At 51.4% G+C, this 24,382-nt stretch overlaps 1 protein-coding gene and 1 long non-coding RNA gene across 8 annotated transcripts in view; one reads left to right on the forward strand and one right to left on the reverse strand.

The window, feature by feature from the left end:
• Nucleotides 1-3,583, reverse strand: part of LOC128825553 (NADPH--cytochrome P450 reductase) — a 59,210-nt gene extending 55,627 nt beyond the window's left edge. For 3 of the 5 annotated variants that reach the window (XM_054008150.1, XM_054008151.1, XM_054008146.1), the window contains exon 1: nt 619-780. The gene's annotated coding sequence lies outside the window, so the exon portion shown is untranslated. Of the gene's footprint in view, nt 1-618; nt 781-3,245 lie in introns of those variants that run through there. The other 2 variants (XM_054008148.1, XM_054008147.1) reach the window with 1 other exon arrangement.
• Nucleotides 1,749-24,382, forward strand: part of LOC128825554 (uncharacterized) — a 42,338-nt gene continuing 19,704 nt past the window's right edge. For 2 of the 3 annotated variants that reach the window (XR_008442688.1, XR_008442689.1), the window contains exons 1-3: nt 1,749-2,225; nt 15,880-15,988; nt 18,617-18,776. This is a non-coding gene — a long non-coding RNA (uncharacterized LOC128825554). The remainder of the gene's footprint in view (nt 2,226-15,879; nt 15,989-18,616; nt 18,777-24,382) is intronic. The other variant, XR_008442690.1, reaches the window with a different exon arrangement.

Raw genomic sequence — 24,382 nt, forward strand, 5'->3', positions numbered from 1 at the left:
CACAGCTCTAAGAGACGTCGGTCAGCATTCAGACAGCCAGGGACAGAATCCAGAGTCCTAATCCCCTGGCTCAAACCCACCAGAGCCAGAAACAGAACCCAGGAGTTCTCACTCCCCTGCTTGAATCCACTAGACCCCACTCCCCACCCAATGGCGGGGAAAGAACCCAGGAGTCCTGGCTCCCAATCCCCTGCCCACCGCTCTAACCCACTGGACCCCACACACATACTCCCCTCCCTGAGCAGGGAGAGAACCCGGGGAGTCCTGGCTTCCAGCCCCACTATGTACCCCACTAGACACCCCCCCCCAGCACTGGGGAAAGAACCCAGGAGTCCTGGCTCCCAGCCCCGCTGCTCTCACCCAACAGACCCCCCCCGCGGGGAAAGGACCCAGGAGTCCTGGCTCCCACCCCCCGCTCTCACCCAATAGACCCCCCCCCAGCGGGGAGAGGACCCAGGAGTCCTAGCTCCCCGCCCCCCCCGCGGGGAAAGGACCCAGGAGTCCTGGCTCCCACCCCCCGCTCTCACCCAGCAGACCCCCCCCCCAGCGGAGAGAGGACCCAGGAGTCCCGGCTCCCCCCCCCCCCCGCTCTCACCCACCAGACGCCCCCGCACCCACCTTGCGGCTCCTCCTCAGCGGCTGCAGCTGGGCCCAGGACAGCCGGGCCGGCACGTCCGGCGGCACCTACCACCTCGGCACGGGGGACGGGGGCCGAGGGCCTGGCCCCGCCGCCGGGGCCTCCTGCGCCGCCGCCGTCCGGACCTCGGAGCGGCCGCGACCTCGGCGCCCCCCGGAGCTCCCCTGAGGAGCCCCCCGGCCGCCTCCCGGAGCGGTGAGCGGCGCTGACACCCCTCCCCCCGCGGCTCCACTTGGTACAGTCCGCGCGAGCGCCGGCGTGAGGCGGGGGGGGGGGGGGGGTGTTAAAGTGACAGCGCCGCCCAGGGAGGCCCGGTGGGGGGCAGCGGGAAGATGGGGGGTTGGGGTGTAGGACCAGTTGGGGGGCAGAGGGAAGATGGGGTATTTGGGGTGTAGGACCAGTTGGGGGGCAGCGGGAAGATGGGGGATTTGGGGTGTAGGGCCAGTTGGGGGGCAGGGGAAGATGGGGGATTTGGGGGTGTAGGGCCAGTTGGGGGGCAGGGGAAGATGGGGGATTTGGGGTGTAGGGCCAGTTGAGGGGCAGCGGGAAGATGGGGGATTTGGGGTGTAGGGCCAGTTGAGGGGCAGCGGGAAGATGGGGGATTTGGGGTGTAGGGCCAGTTGGGGGGCAGCGGGAAGATGGGGTATTTGGGGGTGTAGGACCAGTTGGGGGGCAGCGGGAAGATGGGGGATTTGGGGGTGTAGGACCAGTTGGGGGGCAGCGGGAAGATGGGGGATTTGGGGGTGTAGGACCAGTTGGGGGGCAGCGGGAAGATGGGGGATTTGGGGGTGTAGGACCAGTTGGGGGGCAGCGGGAAGATGGGGGATTTGGGGGTGTAGGACCAGTTGGGGGGCAGCGGGAAGATGGGGGATTTGGGGTGTAGGGCCAGTTGAGGGCAGGGGAAGATGGGGTATTTGGGGGTGTAGGGCCAGTTGGGGGGCAGGGGGAAGATGGGGGATTTTGGGGGTGTAGGGCCAGTTGGGGGGCAGGGCGAGGGTTGCTGGGGGCTCAGGATGCAAGGCCCAGTTGAGGGGTGGGGAAGGATGGGGGTGCTGGGGCCCCATGGGACTAGAAGCTGTACAAGAGACAGTCACTGCCCCAGAGGGTTTACAGTCTATCTAGACAAGACAAAGTATTATCCCCATTTTACAGCTGGGCACTGAGGCATGGAGAAATTAAAGCTCAGATCCTCACAGGTATTTTAAATCAATAAGCGTTAGGCACCTGAATACCTTTGAAGACATGAGCCTAAGGTCGGGTCGACACTTAACGATTAGATCAACCTAGCTACGTCGCACAGGGTGATGAAAAACTTCGTACCCTCAACAACACAGGGCGACTAACCCTGGTACAGATGCAACTAGGTTGACAGAAGATCAACCTAGCTACCGCCTCTCAGAGAAGTGGATTAACTACATTGATGGAAAAACCTCTACTGTCGATGTAGAAAGTGTACACTGTGCTGTTGTAGCGGCTACGGTGTACGCATGGCCTAAATGACTTGCCCAATGTCAAACAGGGAAGCTGTGGCAGAGTTGGTGACTAAAAGATTTTCTGCGAGAGCATCTTTCCTAAGAAAAAGCCATGGGTGAGTCACTTAATATCAATGTTACATGCTCTTAAATTTAATTTAAAAAACTGTTGTTCCTGGAAAGATAATTCACTATCTAACGCTGAAGGAAAACCTATTTTAATACCGTCAGATTTTGGTCTTGGGGCTTGTCTACAAGGTAACTAAAACCAAAATAACTAAATGGGTTGTAATTCGCATCTTCAGTGCAAGTGTGTGTGAGGACACATTTAAAAATAAGAATGTCTGATTTATATATAATTTTAAGCTGATTTTTAATTATGTAAGTTATATCAAAGTAGAGCACTCTTACTTTGGTTCCAGTTACTGTTCAGACAATTCCTTGGATTTCCTGTGTCTGATTCCCCACTGCAATCCTCCATCTTTACATTGGTGTAAATCCAACTAGTGATTTCAGCAGTTACCTCATCATAAAAGTGAAGTAACAGTGGTGACTTAGGCCCCTTGCCTCTGTTACACAATCAATATTCATTCAAGAGCAAACCGGTGACCGCCAGATCAGAAGCCAGACCAGTCACACATGCTATAAAGATTTCCTGGGCTTGTCCTCAAGCAAAAGTTGTACTGCTTTAAGTGGTATAGTTAAAGAAGTAAAAGCCCCCTAGCCTGGACCAAGTTATACTAGTATAAAAAGTGTTTATACTCATATAGTATAGAAGAGGAATGAGCTATATGGATACTTAGCTCTTACATAGAAGTTTTCATCCATAGATCTCAAAGTACTTTACAAAGAGGTCAGTATCATTATCCCCATTTTACAGATGGAGAAACTGAGGCACATGACGGTGACGTGACTTGCCCAAGGTCACCCAGCAGGACAAAACCAGGACTAGAATCTAGGTCTCCTGAGTCCCAGTCTAGTGCTCTATCCATTACACACCTTTACACCCATATAACTGTGTGAACACAAGGAGTTGTACCAGTAAAAATCACCCCCCTAACTGCGAGTTATACAGGCACAACAACTGAGGGTACTAGTCAAAGTGAATGCAGCAGGTAGGAACTAAGACCACCAACCTTCTCAAAGGTAGATCTGCCCAATAGCACCAGCTTTGGCTCTTTTCTTGTCCTGGTTCTTTGATTATTTTGATCGGTTGATTTTTACCATCCAGTTGGTATCATATGATGTTGCCTGAGGTGGAAAAGCCTGCTGCATTCACACGTCCACAGGCAGGGTCCTTTTCTGGGGTCCGTAGTCCACATAAAGCCGACTAAGAAGGTTTGGGGCTCTTTAGTTCTGCTAGAGAGTTGACTGTATCTGCAAAAGGAAGAGCTGCCTGCAGGGACGTACCCTCCGATTTCCTTTTTATCTCCAGGGCTGACCCTGCGTGGTTTAAGTTGAAGGGAAAGTCAGATGTGGAAAGGGCGGAGATGGCAGGGAGGAGGGGTTATGCTAAACCCAGTTGCGGGGGCTCTGCCTCTGCTCCATGGCCCAGCCCCTTAGAATCCGAAATGTGATAATTCATAGTTAGTGGGAAATGTCCTAGGGACGCTCTGTACTTTCCTGTCCATATGCTACGGTGTGGAATCTGCACGTTTCTGTGGAAGAGGCCGGTGTTCTCATCTAAATGACAGCTGGTTACACAATTAACTTTTTCACTGCTGGCCCACTACCACACCTGCTGGGCTGCCCTCATTCCTCAGTATTTCACGGAAATCAACAGAGCATTAAAGTGCACATAGAGGGATTCAACTCCACGGCAGGAGCGCTACCTGCACACCTCAGTCATTCAGGAGCACTGCTGGGGCAGCCAGACAGGATGTAACCAGGGCACTGAGCAGCGTGGCCATCTCCTTCTGCCTGGATTCCCAGGCCGGAAAGGACCATTGTGATCATCTAGTCTGACCTCCTGCATAACACTAGGGTTACCATATTTAAAAAATAAAAAAAAGAGGACACTCCATGGGGCCCTGGCCATGCCCCTTTCCCAACCCCGCCCCCGCCCCAACTCTGCCCCTTCCCCGCTCCAACTCCGCCCCTTCTCCAAAGTCCCCGCCCTAACTCCACCCCCTCCCCTGAGCGCCCCGCATTCCTCCTCCTCCCTCCTGGCCACGCGAAAAGGGCTGCCCGAGCGCTACCGGCTTCACGGTTTGCCGGGCAGCCCCCAGACCCTGTGCCCCCGGCCGGTGCTTCCCAGCACAGCTGGAGCCCGGGAGGGGAAGCACCCAGCCGGGGGCGCAGGGTCTGGAGGCTGCCCGGCAAACCGTGAAGCCAGTAGCGCTCGGGCTTCGGGCAGCCCCCGTGCCTCCGGACCCTGTGCCCCCAGCCGGGCACTTCCCCTCCCAGGCTCCAGTGGCTGCTGTGCTCCCTGAACTCCTGGGCTCTGTAAGCGCCGAGCTGCCCGAGCGCTACCGACTTCGGGCAGCCCCCATACCTCCGGACCCTGTGCCCCCAGAGCCCAGGAGGGGAAGTGTCCGGCCGGGGGCGCAGGGTCCAGAGGCTTGGGGGCTGCCCGAAGCCGGTAGCGCTAGGCTCTTACAGAGCCCAGGAGTCAGGGAGCACAGCAGCCCCCGGCGCCCGCTCTAAGGTAAGCCAGGGAGTATTTTTCCCCGGACATGTTCGGCTTTTTGGAAATTCCCCCCGGACAGGGGTTTGATTACCAAAAAGCCGGACATGTCCGGAAAAAAACGGACATATGGTAACCCTACATGACACAGACCAGAGAACTTCCCTAAAATAATTCCTGGAACAGATCTTTTACAGTTAGCCATATTCAAATGCATATTGTGTGCTTGGGCCCCGCTTGCCAAGCAATCCAGATTGCTCAGTACCAGTGACCAGTCTTCTTCATTACTTACCCCTCCCCGCGATGTTTGTGTCGTCTGCAAACTTTATCAGTGATGATTTTCTGTTTGCTTCCAGGTCATTAACAGAAATGTTGCCTAGCGCAGGGCCAAGAACCCTTTTGCCTCATGCACCGATCCAGGTGTGGTACACGAGGCAAAAGACACTTTCCCCTCTGCCTCCTCATCAGTCTATACTTCAAGTACACCCCTACCCGGATATAACGCGGTCCTCGGGAGCCAAAAAATCTCACCATCTCATAGGTGAGACCGCGTTATATCTGGTTCAGGCCGGTATGGTGTACCGGCAAGAGCCGGTATGTCGTGCCAGACTGGACTGGCTTCCCCGGCGGTGATTTAAAGGGCCTGGTGTTCCAGCCGCTGCGGGGACTCCCGGGCCCTTTAAATCACCGCCGGAGCTCCGGCAGCGGGGATTTAAAGGGCCCGGGGCTCCACACGAATTCAGATATAACGCGGTAAAGCAGCGAGGCTCAGGTGGCGTTTTAAAGGGCCCGGGGCTCCCCACTGCTTTACCACGTTATATCCGAATTCGTGTTATATCGGGTCGCGTTATATCGGGGTAGAGGTGTACGCACCACAGCAGGTCACTTCTTGAGAGCCTGGGAGCAAAAGAGTTAATTCCTCCATAATGGTGGCAACTGCTCCTCCTGGCGTTTTTGTTAGACCAGTGGTTTTCAACCTGTGACCTACGGACCCCTGGGGGTCCGCAGACTATGTCTAAGATTTCCAAAGGGACTTCCATTCAACATTTTTCCAGGGTCCACCAATGAAAAAAGGTTGAAAACCACTCTGTTAGGTCTGCTTTAATATATATCACGGGTAAAGAGCTCCTTTGACTAGAGTGACCAGATGTCCCGATTTTATAGGGACAGTCCCGATATTTGGGGCTGTGTCTTATGTATTACTCCCTATCCCGTCCCGATTTTTCACACTTGATATCTGGTCAATCTACCTGTGACAAAAGCAGCTGGGCATGAAAGCAATGATAGTCGTTAGTTCCATGAACGAATATATTCCTTATATAAACAATAGCACAACTGGCCAATAAAAGCATCACACCTCTCCCCAGAGCTATTGCAGCATCGTATTCCCCCAGCATATGACACAGAACGAGATGCCAGGGGTACAGCCATAGCTGTGTAGCACAACGGGACCCTGATCTTTACTGGGGTGTCTGGCCGGTACTGCAGTATAAACGATAAATTACCTACCAAAAAAAAAGGTGTTAAAAGAATGTTAAGGTGCAAAGTCAAGCACCCCAAAGTTGCCTGTGCAACCTTAATTTTGACCCCTGGTGTGTCTGCATTATGATACAGTTTTTAACTACGTGCTCATGCTCACATACTATTATTCCACATCTACCAGCTCCACCTGTAGTAATAATAATGTTTAATCAGTCACACCAACATGCCGGAGCCACGCCCAAGCCGGGTGCAAATACCTTATCATTCCTCCTGGATGACCCCAACCACTTCACATTCACAGCAATTGTACCGTTAGCACCAACAAAGTACCCTTCTGTGACGCAGACGTGCCCAAAACATGCCTAAGTGGGTATAAAAATTTTATTAAGATGATGTTAAAAAAAAAAGTGAACGGTACAGAGTTTAAGCATAGAAGTTTCTGGTTATCAGGTAATAACGTACAGATTATCGAGGGTGCAAAGTTTGGTTTAAAATTGGGTGGCATAAGGAATACATAATCTGCAATATCCCCGATTGGGGGTAACACCTGCGTCCGGATGTCTTCTCGATATTACACGGAAAGGGATTGTGTGGTGTCTCTGCTGAGAGCTAAAAACTAGCTGATTGTCATGGGTGTTGCGAGATGTTTTATGGGAAAGAGCAGATAACGTATGTAAAATGATAGAATGTTAGGTTGCAAAACTGTTGCCCTCAGACTTCTTGTCATCTGAAGTGAGGGGCGGTCTCAAGACTACTTCAATCAGTGTTGGGAACAATGGACATCATGGAGACAGCCCCTTGTTTACTGTCTGGGCTGGGTGGAGACTTGAACATCCACAAAGACAAAGGAAGCCTGGGAGGGTGCTCTGAAGAGGGCCCAACTTGTGATCCATTACAGGAGGACATCCTTTGCCAGCGGGGATGTCTTATGAAAAGCAGATCCCCGCTCATTGGACTGGATTAGTGCGGCAAGCAATAATGAGGAATACATTATTAGCCGGGAAAGTAACCTGTTAATAAGTCTAGACTATGGATTGCATCTTATGTTTTCTGGTGTTTCCAAATCCTACTACTTGCTTTTATTTGATTCTTTATCACAAGCTCTGTTCAATGAACTTCAGTTTGGTTTTACCATAAACCGAAGCATCGTGTGCTAACAAGCACATTGGAATGAGATGAAATCAGTGAGCTGGGGTGCACTCCTTTCACGGAGGCAGCAGATCAGTGTAAACGGCGGGTGTCCAGAAGACAAGGCACTGGCACTTGAGTGTAACAAAATGCAGACTCTAAATTGTTAGCCTGCGGGGGGAAAGTGGGGGGCTCGCAGAGCCTGGAACGAAGGGCCTGTATTGCCATCAGCCAGTGGCTGGGGAGATTCCCCTGGTGAACGCAGACAGGGCTCCCTCCTACTGTAAGCAGGTGGTAGTGATTCACCCAGACAGCTTGAGCAATCCTGAAATGAGTCACACCTTTGCCACATGGCAGAGTGTTGATCTGCCACCTCAAATGGGAATGCTAAGCCAGAAGCGTATTTGGTTTAAAACAGAAGCTTAAATTCTGCAGAAACTATTGGGCCTAACTGTGAAGTGCTAGTACTGTGACTGTAGAAAGAGGTCAACTGACTTGACAAAGGTCACAGAGAGAGTCAGTAGCGGGGCCAAGACTAGAACTCAGAAGCCCCTGGCTGCCAGTCCCCTGCTTAGACTAGTGTTTCTCAACCAGTGGGACACGACCCCTGTGGGGGAGCTGGTCACAAAAGACAATCGGGGCAGGAGATCGTGAAGCACTGAACATTTTATTACAATCTAAAGAAAAGAAAACGTTGCTCTGCACTCGCCTCCCTGCCCACCCTGACCTTTTAGAGACCCTTCAGTCTCTCGGAACACAGGCACAAATAAGTGATACCCGCTTAGCGTTATTATCGTTGGTGCATTTTTTTTACTCATATAGTAAATGGGAGGGGGAGGGGCGTGAAACATTTTGATTTCAAATAAAGGGTCACCAACTTGGGAAACACTGTAGTAGATCTTCGTATCATGCTGCCTCTCTTGCGCACGAGGAAAGGCCTGTGAACAATAGAAGCCCTCAGTGTTTTGCCAGCCAGGGCGGAAAACGTTTTCAGTGCACATGCCCCTCCCCACCCCTCGAGTGGACCAGCTGGCCAATCAGAGAGGAGCAAAAAAAGCCGAGTGGCATGGCACCCCCTAGAAGTTGGCACCCAGGGAAGCGGCCCCGCTCACCCACCCTAGAACCAGCCCTACCAGTGAGTGCAGGACATGCTGGATAATGGCACCTGCAGGGCAGAGCCCAGCTCACTTTGGCTGGTTGCTTTGCAGGCTGGGGTCATGCAGCAAATTGGCTCTTCTCATTTTCCTCCCCCCCTCCAGCCTTATCTTAGGAGCATAGGACTAGAAGGGACCTTCTGCTAGCCCAGGCAGCCCCGTCATGCAATCCCATTCATCAATTTACCATGCTCCATCTTAAGGCTAGTTAAGCTGTTTGCTTCCCCCAGCTCCTACCGGAAGCCTGTTTCAGAATCTCCTGCCACTGGTGGTTAGAAATCTTTTCATTTCCACCCTAAATGTATTCAGGGCCAGTGTATCCCTGTTTCCATTGTCCAATAGCTTCAATAGCTCTTCTCCATCCTGGTGTTTGCCCTCCCCACCAGGTATTCATAGAGAACAATCAGATCACCTCACGGCCTCCGCTTTGCCAAGCTAGACAAGACAAGCGTTTTAGCCTCCTCTCCACGCCCCGATCCTTTTGAAGTCACACTGTATAACAGAAGGGCTGCAGCCTGTGTCATACAATATGCCCCATTTAGAGCCAAACCAGAGCTGCCGTTCCCCAGAGTTCACGGCGTTTAAATCCAGAGGCTTGGTTTGGCCTATTCTACAGATAGGAGACAGCTTTGAAATCTGGATTTGACCTTCATCTGAGTTTGATTGGGCTGGGGCTGGCGGGTTGGCCCATCTCCATTGTCAATAATTGCCTATTGCCTGGTGCATCCCCTAAGCCAGCCTGCACCTGCTGGACTGATAAGGCTACGCAAAGCAACTGTCCTTGCTAGCACCGGTGATGTGTCAGGCTGCCATATGTAGAGGGTGGATGGGCAGGGCCAGCTCTTCAGTGACAGGGTTAGAGCCATCTCTGGGCATTGTTCTGGGACGTTACTGAAGCAGGGTAAACATCCCTGCCATGCAGCTGGAGGAAACGAAGCTGCGGAGGCCAAAAGCCCTTTAGTCTGAGTTTGCCTTCAGGATACAGGCAGTCGAAACTGTCCCCTGTATATTATGTGACTACAGTGTATGCCCTATAATCTCACCTGGATGTCAATGGGTATTTTAAACAAAGATCAAGAGCAAACTCTAGTCTGACTCAGTCGCTCATGCCAGCTTCTCCCTGGCAGTCCCCCTTTCACATGGGGTGTAGCTGTTTGCTTTGTGTTTCCATGCTGTTTGTCTGGGCAGATCAGCTGCTTTCCTGAACCAGAAGCTCCTCGGAATGGGATGTGCTAGTGGCGGCTGTGATGACGATGATAAATAATTAGTGAAGATGCACAATAGGCCATCTTACAAGAGACCTTCCCTGACCAGACTCCCAGCCAGCTCGTTATATAAGAGGCTGAGGAAGAGAGAATAAACTATCCAAGGGAGAAACGGGAAGCCACCAATGGCTGGGATAGAAAGGACTGAATGATGCATCTAAAATTAGACTGGTCAAATCTATCCCTCTATCCAGATGTTTATGCACCCATTGAAGTCAAAGACAACATTCCCATTGATTTGAATGATAAAGAGCCAGACTCATCACCAGGGTATCTCAAGGTGTCTACACTGCAGTGTAAGCCCAGGGTTAGTAGATCTCAAGTTAGCAAACCCTGGGTTTGTTAACCCAGGACTGGAGCATCTACACTCATTTGTAACCCCAGGTTAGGAATTGTTGAACCCTGCGTCCCAGTCTGGGGCTCCAGCATCTGCATTGCATTATGCAGGCCCAAGTCCAGCCAACCATCTCCCGGACTTCCTAGCACCCTCCCAAAAGGTGGCCACTCTGGCCTTTTGTTCATGGTGCAGTTTGGGAAAACTTGACTATCCACTAAACTTGACTGTCCAGAGGACAAAGAAAGTCAGCCCATGGGATTGTGAGATACTTTTGGAGGACTCCCAGAGCATGAATCTATACTACAGTGCAATAGGGATTGAACCCTGGGTCCTGGCTTGATTCAGGCTTGGACCCTCCACCCCCATGGGGTCTTGGTACCCTGGGTCCAAGCCCTGAGATTTGGGTGTAGACGGAAGGGGGATTAGGGCTGAGTCTGAGTTTAAACCCTGGGCCTACATTGCTGTGTAGACATACCCTGAGAGCCACAGGACAATACTCTGGAGAAAAGACTCTATAGGACTCTAGGGGATGGACCAGATGGAGCCTGATATAGACCACGTGCCTCCCACCCTATGATCTTGCTTCTGTGTAAGAAACTTGCTACCCAACTCTTTGTAGGCTGTTTGCTGTGGTTAAGTCCCCAGTTAGTCTGCATTGCATGGGTAAGTGAATGTCATGCTAGGGAAACATGCCTGCTTAACAGCTCTGGTGGAAACTGTCATCCTCTCACTAGTCACAGCATAGGTACAACGCAGGCCACAGCAATGCAGGCTTTGCCCATGCCACGGCACTCCCTGCTAGTGTGCATCAACCACAGAGCCCTGTCAGTTCTTGGCCTACAATACCCAACTGTGCGGGATTATATGCTCCAGCAAAGATCTGCTCCCCATGCACTGAGGGACGGCCCTGCGCCCCCTACACCAGCGTATGGTCCTGTGCCCCCTGCACTGGGGTGTGGAACCCTGATTAGATCGGGGACCCGCTCTCCATGCTGTGCTGGGCACATTGCACAGTTTTCACCTCCTGGCTCGCTGCCATTGTCGTCCTGCCTTGGCGTTCTCAACATTTCAGTGTGTGGCTGTATAAATGCCAAGACACAAACAAGCAATTCCTCAGCCTCTTATGTAACGAGCTGGCTGGGAGTCTGGTCAGGGAAGGTCCAGCAAGGCTGGGGGGAAAGGGGAAAGGGGGATAAGGAAAAAGTGGCCTAGAAGCACAAAGCGATAGAGGTGGATGGCAAAGTTTTTGTAATACAGCTTTATGGCTCCATGCTTCCCTGCTGACGAGTCCGGAGCTCAGAGCTCCCTGTCCTGCTGCCCACCCCAGTGAGCCCAGAGGCGAGGGGGGAATCCTAGCCCCACTGAAGTCCACGGCAAAACTCCCATTGGCTTCAGTAGGCTCTGGATTTTACCCCATGTTCCCCCTCCCTCATGCTGAGCCCTGGGCTCTGAGCCCCCTGGGAAGCAGGGCTCCACAGCTTCCCTGGTTACTTGCTGATTTGGGGGCTCAAGTTTTACCCCGCTGAGTCCTGTATTTCCCCACCATTCATCCACTATTTCCCCCTCTGCCGAGCAGAGCCGGGAGACATTTTTCAGATGAAACTTTTTCTGCTGAACGATGCAGATTCGGGTCAAGAATCGGGGTTGAATCCGCCAAATTATTTCAGTCAGGAAAAAAAACAAACAAAAAAAATCCCCCGCCCCAAACCAAAATGGGAACGGTTTGTTTCCACCGTTTCCAAATGCAACATTTTGAATTTTTTATTGGCAACAACTTTTCATTTCAAATTTGACTTCGGTTTCATTAAAACAAAAAAAAGTTTAAAAAATAAATAACCCTCAAAAATGAAATGAAACATGTCGTTTCAGGTCAAACAAATCACATTTTTTGACCCTTGCAGTGTGCCAGAAAAACCAGATTTTTTTCACATTGGATCAACCTGAAACTAACATTTTTTTGTTTAGTTTAGTTTTTAGTTCAGCCACTGAGCCAAAAAATAAGTTCTGCTGGTGCGTCCTTGGTTCAGGAGAAGAGGTAGAGAAGAAGTGGGTTATAGCCCACGAAAGCTTATGCTCTAATAAATTTGTTAGTCTCTAAGGTGCCACAAGTACTCCAGTTCTTGTAGAGAAGACACGGTCTCTTGAAGTTGCATGGGAATGAGTAACAGCAGCCAGATAAGATAGAGGGCTCTGAGATGTGTCATAGCCTGGGGCAGATGGGAGCCTACACCCCTCCAGATGTTGGAATACAACTGTGGGACACATGCAAAGTTAAGAGCTGGAGCTCAGGGGCGTCTGCAGTGAAATAAGCCCCATTGTCTCTGACCTCAGCTTCATGACTCAGAATTCCTGATGCAAATAGTTTACTGTAATAGGAAAAAGTCCCTTGTGTGGGGTGCAGGCTGAATGGAGTCAGCAGTGAGGGGGTAGTTATGGGGCTGGTAATGATGTATATTCCAAAATGAAAAGGCGGGAAAGAGGCTCACTTGCATTCCTGCTGTCAAGGGGGAGGCTTGAAAAGTAGGGGCTGTGCCATCCTTCCAAACACCCGCCCCCTCACGCTGCCAAGGTCAGTGGGTTGTCTGCCTCCCACACATGCCAGGAAAGCAACTTCTCTGTTTTAAGGTCCCAATCTAGCAGCTGGATCCACACGGGAGCCATGGTCAATGCACCGAGATCCAGCTATGGCATTGGGGCCTCTGGGCGAATCTGCAATTTTGCTTGTCTATTTTTTTACGCCACTCAGCTTTGGACTGCAGGAGCTGCTCACTCCTGGGGAAGCAGCCAAATCCAGAGGGATTGTGTAAGGCCAGGTAAGTTACACTCATAATCAGATTCCCTTAATCCTACTTCCACCTACTTCCTGATGAGTAAGAGTGTAATATACCTGCTGAAGAGCCAGAGGAGGTATAAGTTTAAGCAGGATGGGAGCTACTTTACCTTGCACCTGGTCACACCTTTTTGAAGTTGCTTTTCTTACACCTACTTCACTTTCTTTATATTCCGCTAGACTCTGGGCCACATTCAGAGGGATTGTGTAATAACGGAGTGTAAATGAAGGCCTGTTCTACACCTAAAACATAGGTCGACCTACATTTGTCACTGAGGGCTGTGAAAAATTCACCCCCCTGTGCGACTCAATTAAGCTGACCTCAACCCCAGTGCAGACAACGCTAGGCTGTCGCGGCAGGATAGACCCCTCAGTCTACACATCCTCCCCACTCTGAGACACTTAGTTAAATCAGACTGCCTCCTTCGCTGCCGTTGTCACTGTATTGGAGAATTCTTCTGTTGACCAAGCTACCTGCCTTTTGAGGGGGTGTATGTCCCACCGCAAAGAAGAACTCCTTCTGTTCCTGTAGCAAGTGTTTACATGACAGCAGCGTCGGTGCACCGGGATTTAGTGCTTGTAGTGCAGACATGCCCTACCTGTAGCAATGTGGGGGTGTAGGTCTAGACAAGGAAGTTTTAGAGACAAAGCAATCTAAGTCGGTGTAACATACATGGGGCCAGATTGTGCCCCTTGCAAGCTATCCGTGCCCTCTTGGGATCTTATACTCTTAAATGAGGAGGAATAGTCTTGTGGTTAAAGCCCTGGACTGGGACTCAGGAGATCTGGCTCTAATTCCTTAGCCTGCCACAGATTTGCTGTGCGATTTTGGGCAAGTCTCTACGGGTATGTCTACACTGATTGTAAACCCAGGGCTGGGGGACCCAGGTTTGTGGACTCAGTGTTTCCAAGCCCGCACTTGAGCGTTCACACTGCATTGTAAACTTGGGTTTAGAATTGTCGGACCCAGCTCTCACAGCCGTGCTAACGCGTCCACACTGCACTACGCAGACCTTCTGACTGAGGTCTGCGGCTTGACTTGCATCCACACTGCAAAATGACAGGGCTTGGACCCGAGTTACAGCAAGACTCAGGCTCTGACCCACCTCCCAGCAGGGTCCGTAGGACCCAGTTCCTGAGCGCTTGCTCAGACTGATTTGTGTGTGGTGTGGCAGAGCTCTGACCTTGTCCCCGCGGGTCCTGCGCTTCTAGGCGGTATATGCTAGCCTCAGTGGCTCTCTTTTCAGTGTGACCCTCCACGTAGCCCTTCTCTCTCTGGGGCCAGGGTTACAGTCCACTGAGCCCTTTTCATCATAAGCCAGCAAGGAGGTTGGTGAGAGAATTCCCACAGTCTCTGTTGTCCCTAGGGCTTGTTTTAGAACAGTTTAGCCTCCTGTCCTGACAAGGGCCTGACTTCCCCTCCCAGGAGGTGTTCCTGTAGTGGTGGGTTGGGGGGAACCCGGGCCCACCCTCTACTCCGGGTTCCGGCCCAGGGACCCTAATGGTAGCAGCTGTTGGCAGCCAACCTTTCACTGCCAGAGTTGCTACATTTCCCTGGGCCACTTCCCCACAGCTCTCCTGCTTCTCCCTTACCTTAGGGCTCCCTTGTCAATAACTTGAGGGTGTCTTCATTAACCAGTCCTTCAGCCGCACTTCCTCTCCTCTGGATCCCTGGCTCTCCTCTGCATGACTGGAGTGAGCCCTTTTTATAGTATCAGCGGGGCCTTAATTAGAGTCAGGTGGTCACATTAGTTTAATGGCCTCACCTGACTCTTTGCAGGTTAATTGGAATCAGGTGCTCTCATTAGCCTGGAGCAGCCCCTGCTCTGGTCAGTCAGGGAACAGAAAACTGTTAATCCAGTGGCCAGTATATCTGCCTTCTGCTGTACCCAACTGGCCTGGGTGCATCACAGTGGACATACCCTCAGTCTGTAAAATGGGGATAATGATACTTCCTTTGTCTGTCTTGTCCATTTAGACTGTACGCTCTTTAGGACAGTGCCTGTCTCTCGCTATGGGCTGCACAATGGGAGACACTAGCCATGACTTGAATGCCAATCACAGACACTTGTCAGTTGTACTTTGGTGCATAGTAACATAAAGGAGTCGTATTTTATTAAACATTCAATAACTTAAAGTGAAATGATTAATGTAACCCTGGCATGTGAAAATTCAACTTACACCTGCTGATAATACCCCCTAGCAGAGATACTTACGAACTCTTACAGTACATATATTACTAATTATATCCTTTACATATTCAAATACACACACATATTGATGACACGTCGTTGAAAGAATTCATAAATTCACCTTGCGGGTCAGAGGTAAGGTTGAGACCAGACAAGGCCGGGGAGATAATATCTTGTATTGGACCAACTTCTTTTGGTGAGAGATGAGCTTTTGAGTCCCACAGAGCTCTTCTTCTGGTTAAGGTTGTTATTAGCATGTTTAAGATGAATTTTCATGGTCAGAGATGTGTCCAGCAAGTTATGTCAATATTGTCACTGAGCAAACATTTGAACTGTAAAAGTAAAAATAGTAACAGCATATGTATGTGGATTACCTTAACTACTGTACCTGCCTGTATTTATACATCCACAAGACATTTCCCACCTTTTCATTGTACTTTTAAATGAGTAGGGTTCTCCCCATCTTGGGCACAGGGACACTGAGGCACAGAGCAAAAGACAGTGACTTGGGCAAGGTCACACAGGAATACTGTGGCAAAGCCAGGCTTTGAACCCAGATTGGCCAAGTCTCAGTCCCATGCTCCAAGCACCAGCTCACGCTGCCTCATAGGTAGTTTGTGAGACCCAGTGCATATTCAGACATGCTATTGTGTTACTTAGCTAGCCTGGCTGTGATGTTTTCTCCATCAGGGTTCGGGGCAAGGTTCTTATCTGGAGCATGAACAAACCAGATCGTTCTGGTGATTATTTCTATAGTCCAAGAGGAGGTCCACGCGTTGCTGCTACTGCTGCATCAAGGTGGTCGGTGGATTCGTCCTGCTCATACTGATAGCATCAGTCTTCACGGTGCTGTGGTATTTTCTAGGTAAGGGCCTCACTCCACAGAGGAGCAGGCTTTCAGACACGCCGAGGGGAATCAGGTGTATTGAAATGGCTAAGGTTTCCAAAAGTGACCAGCGATTTGAGGGCCTCCCAAGCCAGATCGGACACTTGCAGTGAAGTCCTGATGGGTTCAGGTCAGGTTGCCGGGTGTTGCCTAAGACACCTGGAAGGGGATTTTCAGAAATCTTTGAGGCATCTCACTTTGGTCACCTGAAAACGGAGGCCCCCCCAAATCACCAGTCACATGTGCAAATTGGCCAATGGGATTGCTCACTTGAGTCTGGCTTATAGGATCAGACCCATAGTTTGTATAGCCTTGAACTAGGACCTCATCTTCATGAGGGTTTCATAGTGTATTCTTGCTCTCCATTCCCTTCACCATCGTATCACGTTTAAACTGGTCCATAGCGCCACTGATGTCAGTGGCGCTCCTCCAGCCCCATATCCTTGCCCTCACGGCGCTGCATGCCTCCATTCTCGTCTGCCCCTCAGATCTCCTCTCTTATCCTGCCCCTTCCTCATTGTGCTCCCAGCAACGCCACTTCAGTAGCCTATTTGTTTCCTTTCTTCTGCAACACCCACAGACCCTCGCCCATGTCAAAAGCCTTCTCCACCCAATTGCTCCTATGGAGAGAGAGAGAAGAGAATGAGGTCAGTCAGACAAAAATATGCCAAACCCTCCTCTCGGACTCCTAGTCTCACCACTTTGGGCTAGATGCTGAGGCCCTTAAACCAGTTGAATAGGAGCCCACTGACACCAGTGGGACAGACGCCTCAGCTGGTATAGTTGTAGTGAATGGGAGTGTACCTACTGGGAGTTTTGGCCTTCTGAGCAGAGTATGGTATTACCCAACGTGAGTAAAGCCCTTAGGTTATGTAAGCTCCTCAGAGCAACGACTGTCTTTATCGGTATGTCTGCAGTGCAGTTAGCCCAGTCCCAGGGAATTGTGGGAGATTCTGTCTGTCCTTCTGGGCACACTGGGCAAATTGTGGGAAGGCAGTGCAGGACTGTCAGCACTCGAGTGGTTTAGCCTGCGTCCTCACTGCCTAGCGGACGGGTTACAAGCCCAAGTGAAAGCCTCACTCGGGTTTTAGCCTATACCCCAGGATGGGTCAGCCAGCCTGGGTTGAAAAGCACCACTCAACTCAGGAGAGAGGGCTTCATGTGTGGACGGGATGGGGTGAGAGACAACACACGAGTAAGGACCCACGTTAACTCTGCAGTGAAGACAGATCCTAAGCTGGTGTCGAGCACATTGTCAGTGCTTAAATAATAACAATAAGGAAATTTCATTAATTAGGTGCCAGGTCCTCAGGTAGTGTAAACCGATGAAGCGCCATTCCTATATATTTAAAATAAGAGATGGCTGTGCAGAAGAGCAAACCAGATTGGCTATAAGAATAATATTCAATGATAATATAAGTGATACATGACAATCAATGAAGTCTCTTCCCTTGGAGTATATAGTAAAACCTTTTCAGTAGTTTAGAGTAGCTTTAATGCAAGGGCTACCTTATGTAATGAAGCATAGGGGGGGAGCAGCGTGAATCAGATCTAACTCTGTTTAAATCAGTTGAGCTAAGCTAGTGCAAAGCTGCTGTGAGAGCAGAATCGTGTCCTAAAGCCCCGATTCCCCTCTCTGTTACACTGATGTAAATCAGGAGTGACTCCAGTGCAGTGAATGGAGTTACCCCCGTGTCAAACTGGGTGAAGGGAGAGAAGAATCAGGCCCTGAAGATTGGGAGCAAAATTGAAAGGCAAAAGTTACAAACGTCTACCATTGGAAGAAGTTTTTGAGGAAACAAGCTTGGGGAGTGATGCTGCAGAGTTGGGAACAGCCTGGTTGAGAGCCACAGGCAGGCTATTTCTGGGCCCACACCACCACATATGCCTGCAGTAACTTAAACAGGGGTAACCTGGGCAGTAAAATGGATGCAGAGCAGAAATGGGCTCATGCCAAAACCGGATCCAGAGTCGGAGCACACCAAAGCTCAGGTTTGGGTTCAAAGAAAGGAGCCAGACGTTCAGTGAGGTGAGCTAGTATGGCTCTAGCACCGTGGCATAGTGTGTGTAGTGGCCCTGGTTTGGGCCTCTGGAGAGCAAGGCTCTGTTCTTAGCTCTGCCACGGGCCTGCTGGGTGACCTTGGGTAAGTCACTGCCCCTCTCGGTGCCTCAGTTTCCCCATCTGTAATCTGTACAATGAGGAGACTGCTATTGACCTCCTTGGTAAAGCACTTTGAGATCTAATGATGATAAGAGCTAGGTATTATTATTATTAAGGCAACGGCGCTATACCCATTTACATCTGTGAGAATTTGGCTCAGGGAGCATTTGCAAAATTCACTCTAGGTTAGACTTCAGAAAGATCCACCTCCCATATCTGGATCTTGGTTTGGGCCCATCTCTAACAAACAGCTGGTTTTAAAATAAACTTGTGGTTCTTTTCCAGAGTTGTCTGGGCTTGTGTCACTCTTTGCTGTGAACATAACCAGGGTCCTAACAGGTGCTACAGCCATCCGAACACTCAGGCAACAGCCTATGCTAGTGAAAGACTCTCGATCTGCCAGGATTCTTTCTGGATATTTAACCATGAATTTTACATCTCTGCAGCAGCTAACTTCAGCCCAAAATATCCCTGGGCAGGGACGGAATTAAAACCAGTCGATATTTCATGGGCTCATTCCAGCTGGTGAATGAAATCTACTATTCCCGTCACAGCAACTCTGCTTCGGACACATTCAAGAGGGAGGCTGCGAAGCTGGAGAACGTGGTAGGCATGGTTCCTTTCATTGTTCATGCTCCGCACAAGAAATCTGTATCTCCATCAGCCGTCCCTTCCCCATTCTGTCTGTCCAGCCAGTCTCTGTTTACTGTCTTGTCTGTCCATCAGTCCTCGCTCCCCTTATCTCATTACCCAGTGCCTTGCTTCAGGGGTAGATAAAATGTGTTCCAAATCACACACATGGAGTGTACTCTTGATCCCACTAAAGTCAATGGCAAAACTTCCATTGGTCTCAACAGAGTCAGGATTTTGCCTATGGTGTTTTACTATATGGCCAGCATCTACCTTCATTAATTCAGGAGTATACCACGCAGAGACTATTGTTCCCAGTATGCAGTGTTTCATCTTGAGCTGAGGACCCAGGGTCATAGAATATTGCTTAGATGTAAAGATGAGGCATCAGAGATAAGTCACCTCTCCAGCTCTTCCCTCGCCTTCTTGGTTTCCTCCTCAACTCATCTGCATACTGCAATCCCATTGGCTGAAATAAGAGATGTTTGAGGGGTGGTAAGAAGGTTAGAGGTTGGGCCGGACTTCCATGTGATGAGAGACTGCAAACACTAGGGTTATTTAACGTAGACAGGACAAGAGCTATAGGAGACTTGGTTGGGCATTGAGGATTAGGAAGGGGACTGTGGAGATGGGTCACTCGTGTTTTGACCTGTCCTATAAAACAAGAACAAGGGATCCGGTTATGAAATTAATGACAGGCGCATTTAACACAAGTAAAAGGAACTGAAGGGAAAGGATAGCCCTGTGCTTATGAACCTGGACTGGGACTCAAAAGAACTGGGCTTGGTACTCAGCTCTGCCAAACTCCCTCTGTGACCATGGGCAAGTCACTTGATTTCTCCAGACCTCAGTTCCCATCTGTTAAATGGGGATATTAATCCTTTCTCCCACCCTGTGTCTAACTTACCTATTTAAATTATAAAAACCTTGGGGTAGGCACTGTCCCTCACTATGTGTTTATTCAGCACCTACCACAATGGAGCCCTCATCTCAAGCCTCTAGGTGATACCATAAAACCAATCATTACTAATAAGTTCATCACACCGCAGATAATCAACCTGTGGAACTCACTGCTGCAGGAGGGTGGACGCAAGCACTGTGTGATGGATTATATACTCCACACTGGCATTCAGAGGGTTATCTGGAGCTAGCATGTTCAATTAAAGAACCTGGCTGCACCTGGAGGGAGGGCCAGGCCCAACTGAAGATGAAGCCCAGCTGGGTGGTGAGCATAAAGGGAGGAAGCCCAGATGAGAAAGGAGCTGCAAGGAGAGAGGAGGAGAACTATGCATTTCCTCTCTGGTCACTAGAGAGTGAAGGAAGGGCCTAGAAACAGGCAGATTGTACGGTAAGCCCAGGAAGGAGCTGTGGGAAAAGGCCTGAAGGAAGGCCAAGGTAGGAAGAAGTCTAAGGAGGCAGAGAGGAATCTGTGACAGCAGACCTCAGCTGCTCACCACACAGTCCCTGGACTAGAGCCCAGAGCAGAGGGAGGGCCGGGGTTCCCCTACTGCCTGCTGGAAATGGACCCACTGGCAGAGCCTGGGTAGAGACGAAGAGTCTGGAGGAGTGAGCCCAGGGAGGGGTGCGTTTGAGTTTAGTTTATTGGACTCTCTGCTTATCCTGGAAGGGATGGAACTAAACGTGATGTGGCCAGAGAGCTGAGTCACAAGAAGAGGTGGGCAACAGCTATGGGGCTGGAAGGGCTGTTGGCAGAGGGCTCTAGGCAAAGCAGAGTCTGTCCTGCCCTCCCCAGCCATGGTGGGTCATGTTAGGGGTGAGCCACTCTTCTACACACGCCGCTGCGTTTTGAGAGGCAGGGTAGTTTGATGGCCAGCCGTAGCAGGAAGCGTTACAAAGGGTTACCATAAGGATGTCCCAATCTCCACATCTCTCCAGCCCCAGCCCCTCTACAGACCTTCCTGGGCCTTGTCTCCCCCCACTCACCTCTTCACTCCACCTGCTACAAAGATTTTCTCCTTCCCTCCCACCTAGAGAACTCACCCCAGGATCTTACAAGACTTATCTTCAGCACCCCATACAGACGCCCCTGCCCACCGCACACAGACCTCCCAGACTCCCTCGAAATCCCTGCACTCCTAGTTAGGGTTGCCACCTGTCCAGATTTCCCCAGGATCATCCCTCTCTGAGGTAGCTGTCCTGGGAAATCTGTCAGGGGGCTCAGCACACCCTGCCAGCTGTCCAGCAGTTGATGGGCTCAGAATCATCCCTGCTATGTCCCATTTTTTGCCTCTCAGACGTGGCAACCCTACTCCTATCCTCCTACCCCTGTCTTCCGCCCCTGCTCAGACTATTCCCCGGCCTCTGGCTGAGAACCTGGCAGATCTGCTGTGTAATTGACACAGCATTTATCTAAATAACAGCTTTCCCTAATCCTCTCTCCATGCAGACTTCCTGCTCCGAGGCCCAGGTTTACACACGACACGTTGACTGAGCCAGATTATTGGGCCCGCAGTTAAAACAAGAAGTTAAATCTGCGGGGGTGGAGGGTAACTTTTTGCCACTCAACAGGATGCCTGGGCTATGCGAGCTCTGCCGGAGGAGGAGCTGGAATGAACTAAGGCCAATCACCTGCCTGAGCAAACAAAGGATGGATTGCGCGTGCACATTGAGAGGGTTATCGGGTTTCCCACCTGGCCCGTTAACAGCATATGGGGGCTGTGCAGCCCCCACTCACGTGGGGACCAGGCTGGGAATGGAATACACTGAGCTAAATCTGCCCCTGGTGCTGCAATTATGTCACCATGGCTCTGTCTCCTTGTGCACCTCAGGCTAGCCCTGGAATAACACACCGGGGAAGGCGTGAGGGGCTGGGGACGCTGAGGGGTGGGAATAGCTGAGAACCTCCTTGTGATCTTGAGCACCTTGCCTTTCTTCCTTCACTGAGTGGGGATCCCATGGCACCCTCATCAGTGCCTCGATGGCTTCCCCTCACCCCGTTATTCCTCCCCACTGGCTGAAGATGCAACAGGCTCCCTTCTAAACCCATCCCTCAACCAGTCATTGCTGAGGAACATGTGGCTTTTCCTCCCAGGGGTCAGTGCTGTCCCCAGCCTTTGCACCCACAGCTCCTGATCACTTGTGGACAGAAGAGCTGGATGAGGGTTCAAACCTGGGTCTCCTACATGCCCAAGCACTAGCCACTTGACTATCCAAATGGCTCTTTCCCTCCCCCTTGTAACGAGCTGTGCAACAGGCACATTTCCCTCATGTGCCTCCATCAGTGGGCCAGCAGGGGTGCTATAGCAACAGAGTCGTCCTGAACCTCAGTTGCATCTTGCCTCACCTTGGCAATGCATCTGATCATTACCAGGCAGAGATTTGGGGTCCCCAGTCCCGTCTGCACTAGAGCCTTCCGTGGGGCTGAGTTTCATGCTGTTGCCATTGAGCTTTGCACTGTTCAAGAGGAGAAGCACAACTCCTTGAACAATTCTCTCCTAAACACCGGCTACCCCAGCGTAACCCTGGGTTGAGAGGGGAGGCCTCAGTCCAGACCCTAGGGAGACCCACAGTGATGGCAACCACCTCAGTTGGCACGAATTGGTTCCCTTGCTACCTTCCTCTTACTGTTGTGGTAACAGCACAGAGAGCTGGGATTGTCAGAAGCCTGGGGGGACATTTCCTACAGTATAATCATAGAATCTCAGGGTTGGAAGGGACCTCAGGAGGTCATCTAGTCCAACCCCCTGCTCAAAGCAGGACTAATCCCCAGAGGGGTTTTTGCCCCAGATCCCTAAATGGCCCCCTCAAGGATTGAACTCACAACCCTGGGTTTAGCAGGCGAATGCTCAAACCACTGAGCTATCCCTCTCCCCATAACGTGAGGGCACAAATGTTCCTGGGCTAAGGACAATGTTCCCCACAGTGCACTGGGGGGAAGAGAGAGCCCCTGAGGGCTGGGGAAACATTTCCCACAATGCATTGGGGGGAAACAGAGACCCATCCCCAAGGCTTAGGGAAACATTTCTCATAATATGGTGGGGACCAGAGACCCCTGAGGCTGAGGGAATGTTTCCCGTAATGCATTGGGGGAACAGAGAGCCCCCGTAATGCATTGGGGTGGGGTGGGGGACAAAGACCCTTGGAGGCCTCCCATAATGCACTGGGGAGAAGAGAGATCCCTGCAGAAACATGGCCCATGGGACAGAGGGAAGGGACAGACCTGGGTTAATTGGCTGAATAACCATCTTGTTTCCAGACCACGAGGTGTAGCTTGGGGAGGAGGGAATCACCCAGAGCAAGGGCTGCTCTGTGCTGCTGACTCCCTGCCAGCGGGTGGGGGGCGGGGTGAAGGGCACCGGAACCACCGGGGGGATAAATCTGGCTGCCAGAAGGAACCTTGGGGAGTGAAGGCCTCTGAACACAGATATCATCTCAGCCTGTGCCCCAGGCATATACGCACGGGCCCTGACATCAGCAAGGACAAGGCACGTCCAGCACCTCCCTTCTCCAGTGCCAGCCCACGGGGCGATCTCCAGGGTTGGGTGGGGAGGTGGTAGCAGATTCCTGCCCTGAACCGGCTCGGTTCAGCTCGGCTCCCTCCAGCACCAACGCAGGGCCTCCCGCTGGGCACATGCTGGGCTGACGTCTGTGCTCAGCGGTTGAACCCACCTCCCCACCATCCCTCTAACTCTGCCTTCCTCCTTTAGTGCATGGCAGGGTTGCTGGCATCAGTATACCTTTGTACGCCACGTGAGTCAACTGCCTGCTGCCCTGGCCAACTCGGGGCCTCGCAGCTGTAGCCTGAGAGGGGCTTTGGAGCAGCTGGTGTCTGTCACTTCACCTTCCACAGGGCTGGGGTCACATGTTCACCCTGGGGCTTGCAGCACCCATGGTAGCGCTGATCCCAGCAATTCCCGTGAACCCAGCAGCGGAATCTTGTCCAAATGCTCCCCCGACTTTAGGCAGGAATGATATTTCCCAGGCCCCATCTCTCCTTCTCCCTCTGGCTGCGAAGCTCGGTGTTCGTTCCCAAGGGCTGGGAGGCCTGCCCAGGCTGCATGTGCATGACTGAGCACTTACGCTCTTGGACGGGCTCCCTTCTCCCCTTTGTGCCCGTGACAGCTGTGGCTGGCTCGGCACGGCCGGTCATTCCAGTGCATGGTGTGTGTCGGGGGGGAGTGAACTTTCATCCAAGTTGTTGGCAAAGGGAACACTGTGTTGAGGAGGGAATGGGGTGCAGGGTCTGGCGAGATCCAGCAAGCGTTGGGGGAGCTGGGAAAGACCTTCCATCTGGTGATCTCAAAGCACGTCACTAATTAACTGTGACAGAGGGTCCATCAAGTGAGGCTTAGACAGAGTGAGGGTGAGAACCCCGGAGTCCTGCTTCCCTCTGCTCTGCCACTGGTCAACTCCCCCAGGCAGGGAGCGGCCAAGCAACTACACCATTGCTCCTCCAGACCCCAGTTTGGATTATGAGCTGCAAACCATTAGGCAATGACTTAATATCCTCTCTGGGTCTCCCCCACACAGACTCCTCTGTGTGTTTTCTGGCGTTCCCACTGTTCCATGAGGTCAGCAAATCACCCTCCCTTTTCTTTGTGTGAAATGTGTTTAGCTCACGC

The sequence above is a fragment of the Malaclemys terrapin genome, chromosome 18 (genome assembly GCF_027887155.1).
Source record: "Malaclemys terrapin pileata isolate rMalTer1 chromosome 18, rMalTer1.hap1, whole genome shotgun sequence".
Classification (NCBI taxonomy): domain Eukaryota; kingdom Metazoa; phylum Chordata; order Testudines; family Emydidae; genus Malaclemys; species Malaclemys terrapin.